We start from the raw sequence: 8,801 nt of genomic DNA on the forward strand, positions 1-8,801 counted from the left end.
GCTGTTCGAAGAAATGTCATGACAGCTGCTCTCAGTAGAAATGTATAGAGGGCGCACCTCTGATCTTTGCCATTGATCGCGTCTGAGATAGCAAAGCCCACATAGAGGGCTTTCCCGTCTAGTGGCAAGTGTGCCCTCTATCTATCTTTATGGGTCCGTGCACGTGCGGTCTATAACCAGAACTTGCAGCTTGAGAGACAGATTTTGAATGAAAAGTCTGGCTTACAGTATATATGGCTAATTAAGCAGCTCATATAGTGCAGCACTTGTAGACTAGCACAGGAAAGAACCTCCACAGATGAACGGAGGAACTAGTGATCCAATATGAGTTAGTAAATAGCCTGTCTTTGGTAGAGCGGGTGTGGCTCGCCTTGTTCCCTCCAACATTCAAACAGAGATGAGATTTATACCACCGTATACCACGGGTATGACAAAAACGGTATTTTTACTCTTCTAATTACGCTGGTAACTAGTTTATAATAGCAGTAAGGCACCTCAGGGGTTTGTGGTATATGGCAAATATACCACGGCTAAGGGCTGTATCCTAAGAACTTAACCGTAGTATATTGGCCATATACCACACTCCATCTGGCTTTATTGCTTAAATATAACGCGTTACTTTCCACACAAAGTAGTATTGTAAATTAACATGTTACTTTTGTTAAATGTAACGAGGATTATTACTTTTCCAAGTAACTCCCAATCACCACGCACATAACATGTAAAACACACACAAACACTCCAGAGAACCCCATGATCAAACCCATACAGTATCACCACAGACATAACTTATAGTCTCTACTATACTTAGCATGAATGTTCCTATCCTTCTAATGTACCGGTGTTGGTTGTGGTCGTTACTTCTAATAGGCTGTGATTGGTGATTGACGGTGGAATCTTCCAAGATTATCAAGGTTTTCAAGGTTTTATGAACTTCCTGGTTCTCGCTCTGCAGCCCCTGTGTGCAGCTTCCTGTCTGGCTTTTCAGAGATGTCTTCAGAGACCCCAAAACACCCTTTACTGTCTGAGGATAGAGTGTCGGGAACCAAACAGCCTTACTTCACTGTTCTCTCCCAATCTGTTTTTGTGCACGAAGGGGGCTCCTCTCCCGAGCCCAAAAATTCAACTGTGACATGACTTTATGCACGGCAGCTAGAGTTCAAAGAATAGGTATGATCTGCGCTACACAGAGGGGGCTACTGGCGGATCTTTGGGGTGTAATAAATAGCTTGAAAGATGATTTATCACATGTCAGGGAGAAGCAGTGAAATAACGCTGTGCTTCTCCAGCAAAACTGCCATTTTAATTGCTTCTGAGCCTTTTCAATGGGGCTCAGGATATATGATGGGGCTAATAGAGAGAGAGAGAGAGAGAGAGAGAGAGAGAGAGAGAGAGAGAGAGAGAGAGAGAGAGAGAGAGAGAGAGAGAGAGAGAGAGAGAAAAAAAACACCTTACATTTGAATGTTGTCTGAACTTGACTTTTCTTCGGCAGCTTGGCGAGTCGTTATTATTCATATTGCTTTAGAACAACACTGTGAGCCAAGGCAAAGTGTCTGTCTGTCTGTCTGTTTTTCGGGACCTGGGGAGTGAAGCACTGTGAGCCAAGGCAAAGTGGCTGGCTGGCTGTCTGTCTGTCTGTCGGGACGTGGGGAATGAAGCACTGTGAGCCAAGGCAAAGTGTATGTCTGTCTGTTGGGACATGAGGAGTGGGGCACAGTGAGCCAAGGCAAAGTGGCTGTCTGTCTACCTGTCTGGACCTGAGGATTGAAGCCCTGTGTGCCAAGGCAAAGTGTCTGTCTCTCTGTCTGTCTGTCGGGACCTGGTGAGTGATGCTCTGTGAAACAAGGCAACGTGTCTGTCTGTCTGTCTGTCTGTCTGTCTGTCTGTCTGTCTGTCTGTCTGTCTGTCTGTCTGTCTGTCTGTCTGTCTGTCTGTCAGGAGGTGGGGAGAGAAGCACGGTGAGCCAAGGCAAAGTGTCTGTCTGTCTGTCTGTCGGGACCTGGCGAGTGATGCTCTGTGAACCAAGGCAACGTGTCTGTCTGTCTGTCTGTCTGTCTGTCGGGATGTGGGGAGTGAATCACTGTGAGCCAAGGCAAAGTGTCTGTCTGTCTGTCTGTCTGTCTGTCTGTCTGTCTGTCTGTCTGTCTGTCTGTCTGTCTGTCTGTCTGTCTGTCTGTCTGTCTGTCTGTCTGTCTGTCTGTCTGTCTGTCGGGAGTGAAGCACTGTGAGCCAAGGCAAAGTGTCTGTCTGTCTGTCTGTCTGTCTGTCTGTCGGGGCCTGGGGAGTGAAGCACTGTGAGCCAAGGCAAAATGTCTGTCTGTCTGTCTGTCTGTCTGTCTGTCTGTCTGTCTGTCTGTCTGTCTGTCTGTCTGTCTGTCTGTCTGTCTGTCGGGGCCTGGGAAGTGAAGCACTGTGAGCCAAGGTAAAGTGTCTGTCTGTCTGTCTGTCTGTCTGTCGGGGCCTGGGGAGTGAAGCACTGTGAGCCAAGGCAAAATGTCTGTCTTTCTGTCGGGACCTGGGGAGTCAAGCATGGAAATGAAACAGCTGGTCTAGTTTAGTTAATAATAATAATTTTGTGTGTTCTTATATTTGTTCTATTTCACACATGTAAAAGTGTGTTTTAACATGCAGGTGTGAATTGGAAATGTTATTTTTGCATATCCCACTCTCGTTGAGGAACCATGGAGCACGTCGACAAATTTCTCTCCTTGTTGGATCAAGGATTCAAACTAGCGACCTTTCGGTTACTGGCCCATCACTCTAACCGCTAGGCTACCTGCCGCCTGTGAACTCTCGCTGGGCACTGTGCAATGTACAGGACCCTTCCCATGACAGATAGGTTTCTGGGACTGCCTGGGGCTTTGTTCCTACTATGATTATTGTTATTTCAGTGCCATTGTAAGGTGATCCGGTGTGTATATCACTGTGTCAGTGGGATCTTATCGCACCGGCAGCTTTTTGTTTGATTCAGCACAAGTTTCCTGGACAGGGATCAAAGGAGTACATCTCAGAGAGCTTATCTCCTCCTTTATATCTCTCACTCTCTAATTCACTGTCTCTGCTGCAAATGTCATGCTCCCCAAATCCAAAGTAAACAGCCATAAGCATATGGGATTTGGATGGAAAACTATCTGAAAGCTACTTTAGTATCTCACCATGATGTCACTGTTCTGTTGATGAATGCCTTGCTTTGATAACATGAACCTTAATGTATTTCTGTCTTCTCCCCCTCCATAGGTTTGGTCCAGGACTGGTCATCCACAGGCATGGTTTCATTGAAGAGCTGGACAGCCAGAGAGACAGAGGCATTCTGCTCAAAGACTGCTTACCCTCTGATATCGTGACCGTCTGCCACGGGAACAGCCCAGTCACAACTGACTGACTGACCGGCTGACACTGACCTGAGCAAGGGGGAGGGGAGAGGGCAGGGGAGAGGTGGGGGTAAGGAAGGGTATCCCAGAGCAGTGCAGAAGTGAATACGTGGATCCGGAAGCAATTTAGCTTTCCTGCGGCGCGAGACTACTGGCAAACATCTGCCCTGAACTCCAGATGAACCTCCCTCATCCCCTCCCCCTTTCTCTGTCTCCGTCAGCCAGCCCAGAGTCAGGCTCATACCTCGGTGCGAAAACAAGGCTGGGAGGTCTGTCCTAGTGCTGGTCAGCCTGTGGCCCCGGAGGCCCCTGGAAGAGGACAGGAACAGAGTTAGGCCAGGGCAGGACATGCCCTTACCAAACAGTGTTCCCTGGCCCTCGTCACTCGCTCCTTTGCTCTCCCTAGGCAGATAAGGGAGGTGGGTTTTGGGGAAAATGGGGGCAAACAGTCACCCTGCAGGAGGCAAACAGATCACTTCTGATTGGCTTGGGACTTTTCTCTGACCTCTTGCCCTCTGGTTTTGAAAATGTTGTCTTTATGTTATAATATGTCACATTGATAGGAAGGAATGTTGTCCTGCTCAAACAGGTTTATGAATGTGAACATGTATATTTGAATGTCTTATGTTCAGTCCTGTTGTTTGTCATTCTAAAACATATGGAATGCACTGATTGTATACTTTTTGAATTATGAAATATTTTTCCAAGTTTAAGAACAGGCACTCACACAAAGCACACTTCCATGTGCAGTATGTCCTGTAGGGGATAGAATGGTCTTGGAGCCACAGCACCAAACCGTGTAGACATCTAGGTACATGCAGACACCTGATGTCCATGGAGTGGCTGAGTCTCTCCAGGTGTCGTTGTCTTTTGCTCATCTTTCCAGCCTGAGAGAGATCCTTTTATTTACAGCTCCTAATGGAAGAAACACAGCTGAGCCAGGAGCAGTGGAGATAGCAGCGTAAAGTTGAATTCTGTTTTTAGAGGCATATATTCACTGCCAATAAGGGGTCCTTCTCATCTCTGAAAAAGAGTATGAAGACAGAAAAGGGGGTGCCGAGTGTGGGTGCATTTGCCCAAAATAGTAACGCATACAGTACAGTACGTGAAGCATCTTGGAGTAAAAGTTATTTTTGAAGTCTTGAACCCAAAATACATTCCTAAATCAAATCAAATCAAATTTATTTATATAGCCCTTCGTACATCAGCTGATATCTCAAAGTGCTGTACAGAAACCCAGCCTAAAACCCCAAACAGCAAGCAATGCAGGTGTAGAAGCACGGTGGCTAGGAAAAACTCCCTAGAAAGGCCAAAACCTAGGAAGAAACCTAGTGAGGAACCAGGCTATGTGGGGTGGCCAGTCCTCTTCTGGCTGTGCCGGGTGGAGATTATAACAGAACATGGCCAAGATGTTCAAATGTTCATAAATGACCAGCATGGTTGAATAATAAAAAGGCAGAACAGTTGAAACTGGAGCAGCAGCACGGCCAGGTGGACTGGGGACAGCAAGGAGTCATCATGTCAGGTAGTCCTGGGGCATGGTCCTAGGGCTCAGGTCAGTTGAAACTGGAACAGCAGCATGGCCAGGTGGACTGGGGACAGCAAGGAGTCATCATGTCAGGTAGTCCTGGGGCATGGTCCTAGGGCTCAGGTCCTCCGAGAGAGAGAAAGAAAGAGAGAAGGAGAGAATTAGAGAATGCACACTTAGATTCACACAGGACACCGAATAGGACAGGAGAAGTACTCCAGATATAACAAACTGACCCCAGCCCCCCGACACATAAACTACTGCAGCATAAATACTGGAGGCTAAAACAACCTTTAAATGTATTCTTTATTTAATTGACCATAGTATTTCCCCATTCAAATATAACAGGAAAGTGTTGCATCATGTGTTACGCTTAAACCTTTAGCCGGCTCCCATTTAGGCCTGGGTCCCACCATGAGGAGACCGGGGGATCGTGGCTGGGTCAGTCAGGCCCTCTGCACCAAGCCCTCTGCTCCAACCTCAAGCCCCGGTACAAAACAACTGTCCCCAATGTCCAGTTAAACACAGCCTTATGGCTGGGGCTGTGGAATGCTTAGACATCACTTTACGGCTCCTCTCAGAGACAAAAACAATCTTTTTCTGAACAGAGGGGGGAACATTTCAGTGAGTGGCGAATAAAGAAAGACAAAAAAATGTGTCAACAGCAGATTCAGTTCCTCTCAGGTTTCAAGCCTTCCTGCCATTGTTTTCTAAGATGGCTGTCTTACATAGAGGATCCGGGGTCAACCCTTATAAATTATTTTCTGCACACAATGCTAAACCAAATAGGCATTTTTTAAAACCCACTTCAGAGGTTCTGGGTCAACCCATGAGTCAGCTGGAGAGATTTCCATGAAGCGAGAGCAAATTTAGAAAAAGGTCCCATCGGATGATTTTGTGGAAGTTGACGTCTTTATTTTGTTTTCCTTTTGCCCTCCTCTTGTCTGCTGTCTCTTTTCAGAGTCATTGTACTTGTCACAACAATGGGCCAGTGAAACTGATCTCCAAATAAGGATGGTCTGGAGTGGAGTAATTACAAGCCTCTATATCAATACAATCCAGTATTTAAATTCAATCCATTGACACTGGTGGTTTATAAAACTATAGAGTGGAGGTTCATGGACTTTTTTGTTAAAGTTGTCTGTAAACACCTCTGCATTAGCTGTGTATTATATACTGAAATGCTTACACTTTTTATGAAATGAAAATGCCAGAGGTATAAGTTTGATCCTTCCAGTAGAGCAGATGTTCAGAACACCAAACCAACTTTCTCAGTGGTCTTGGTTATTTATGGTGAGGGAGCCCTGGCCTGTATCTGTCCCAGGCATCATCGTTCTCTTCCATGGGAGTCTCCCTGCCTGCTCAGCCTCTCGCCACCACGAAGACATTCACCGACGGGTGGAAAGATATAAAAGTTCAGACTGGCCAGGCCCAGATTAAACGCATGTTTTGGAGATGGGTCGAGTAACATCAAGGGGAATCGGTACTCTCTGTGCGCAGGCCTCAAGTAGAAACTGATATGTTAAGCACATTTTTTTCATATTTTTTTGTTCGGTAACAGTAATCAAAGTTTATGATTCAAAGAACAAAAATGAATCAGGGGAAAAGCAAGATTTTTTTATTGGCAGTGTGGTGGAATTCTGACTGACAGGATAAGGGCTTCAGTGTGTGTTCGAAGGGAATCTAGACAACAAGCACATCCAGGCCTAGTGGTTGAAACTGAAAGGGGGGTAGAATGACTCACTGGCAGTGTGGGACAAGCAGAGGCAGTCCTTAACTTCGGGAGAGAGAGAACTTCAGAGGGACGCTGGTCGCCCTCCAAAAATTATTCCTGACGTGACCGGAGATCGCATGTGCCTCAACGTTAGGCTTACCAACGCTCTGCAAGCCACTCAAATATCCCAAATTCTGTGACGGCCTTAAATGAGCAGCATGGAGTATCGGTTTAAGCCCTTCTGGTAACACAAGTCACTTCCCGTTAAAAGTGACTGCCAGTTGGTGGAAACCCAAATATCTGGGATGGGGATACTATGTTGGAACGTTGGAAGGTGTTGACTGAGGATTCTTACTAAGTGAGGTATTGCATTTTAACTCATGTGCCCATTTGTAAAAACAGTGTGCTTGAGGTGTAGCCATGGCTTCAAATAAATCCTAAGCACATATTTGGGGTTCCTCCGTGTGCGACGTGATACGCTGTGTGTCTGTAGGCATCGTTTAGGACCGTGAAGTTCTTCAGGGTGAAGCTGATAGACTATATATGAGCCATATCTACAGTGGCTATATTTGCGTGTCGGCTTTGATTTGTTCACTTTGCTGTATATTGTATTGACGTTGATGAAAGAAGTAGAAGAGGAGAGAAAGAAAGCAGTCTTTGAGTGGAGTGGAGGAAGGAGTGAGGGTTGGTTTAAGTGGAGTGGAGGAAGGAGTGAGGGTTGGTTTAAGTGGAGTGGAGGAAGGAGTGAGGGTTGGTTTGAGTGGAGTGGAGGAAATCAAATCATCAAATCAAATGTATTTATATAGCCCTTCGTACATCAGCTGATATCTCAAAGTGCTGTACAGAAACCCAGCCTAAAACCCCAAACAGCAAGCAATGCAGGTGTAGAAGCACGGTGGCTAGGAAAAACTCCCTAGAAAGGCCAAAACCTAGGAAGAAACCTAGAGAGGAACCAGGCTATGTGGGGTGGCCAGTCCTCTTCTGGCTGTGCCGGGTGGAGATTATAACAGAACATGGCCAAGATGTTCAAATGTTCATAAATGACCAGCATGGTTGAATAATAAAAAGGCAGAACAGTTGAAACTGGAGCAGCAGCACGGCCAGGTGGACTGGGGACAGCAAGGAGTCATCATGTCAGGTAGTCCTGAGGCATGGTCCTAGGGCTCAGGTCCTCCGAGAGAGAGAAAGAAAGAGAAAGAGAGAATTAGAGAGAGCACACTTAAATTCACACAGGACACCGAATAGGACAGGAGAAGTACTCCAGATATAGCAAACTGACCCTAGCCCCCCGACACATAAACTACTGCAGCATAAATACTGGAGGCTGAGACAGGAGGGGTCAGGAGACACTGTGGCCCCATCCGAGGACACCCCCGGACAGGGCCAAACAGGAAGGATATAACCCCACCCACTTTGCCAAAGCACAGCCCCCACACCACTAGAGGGATATCTTCAACCACCAACTTACCATCCTGAGACAAGGCCGAGTATAGCCCACAAAGATCTCCGCCAGGGCACAACCCAAGGGGGGGGCGCCAACCCAGACAGGATGATCACATCAGTGACTCAACCCACTCAGGTGAGGGTTGGTTTAAGTGGAGTGGAGGAAGGAGTGAGGGTTGGTTTAAGTGGAGTGGAGGAAGGAGTGAGGGTCGGTTTAAGTGGAGTGGAGGAAGGAGTGAGGGTTTGTTTGCGGTGGTGGTGGAGATGAAGGGGTTAGGGGAGGTAGAGAGACAGAATGCATGGAGGCTGCAGCATTGCCCACCTCAAAGGTCAGACCCCTTGAGTGGCATTTGGACTCTGACAGAGGTGACCCAGATACTGTGTTATTTCCCCTTCCCAGCGTGGGTCCAGCCCAGGCTCGGTGACATCCACTGGCCCACGCCAATGCACTGGAAGGGGTACAGCAGGTGTGATGGGGAGGGGAGGGGAAGTAGGGTGTGTGGGGTATAGGTCTGTCTGACATTCTAAAAGAGGTAGGAAAATGTGATTATTGGAGGTGGAGGGAGAGGGGTTTGGGGGGGCGTGGAATCTGATACAGGAAAAACAAATGCTGGTGCACCCTCCCACTAGCCCTCCGATTATGAGCGCCACCGACCTGATGAGAGCTGTCACTGGCTTGTTATTATGAAATACATGTACTTAGGAGCTGGCGAAGGGGAGGGGTGGTGGAGTGATGCTAATACTG

General features: G+C 47.1%; 1 pseudogene; it reads left to right on the forward strand.

Moving 5' to 3' along the window:
• The window catches only part of LOC115138818 (CDAN1-interacting nuclease 1-like), a 124,148-nt pseudogene extending 120,754 nt beyond the window's left edge, over positions 1 to 3,394 (forward strand).
• The last annotated feature ends 5,407 nt before the right edge of the window (positions 3,395 to 8,801 follow it).

Source organism: Oncorhynchus nerka, linkage group LG12 (assembly GCF_034236695.1).
Source record: "Oncorhynchus nerka isolate Pitt River linkage group LG12, Oner_Uvic_2.0, whole genome shotgun sequence".
Classification (NCBI taxonomy): Eukaryota; Metazoa; Chordata; class Actinopteri; order Salmoniformes; family Salmonidae; genus Oncorhynchus; species Oncorhynchus nerka.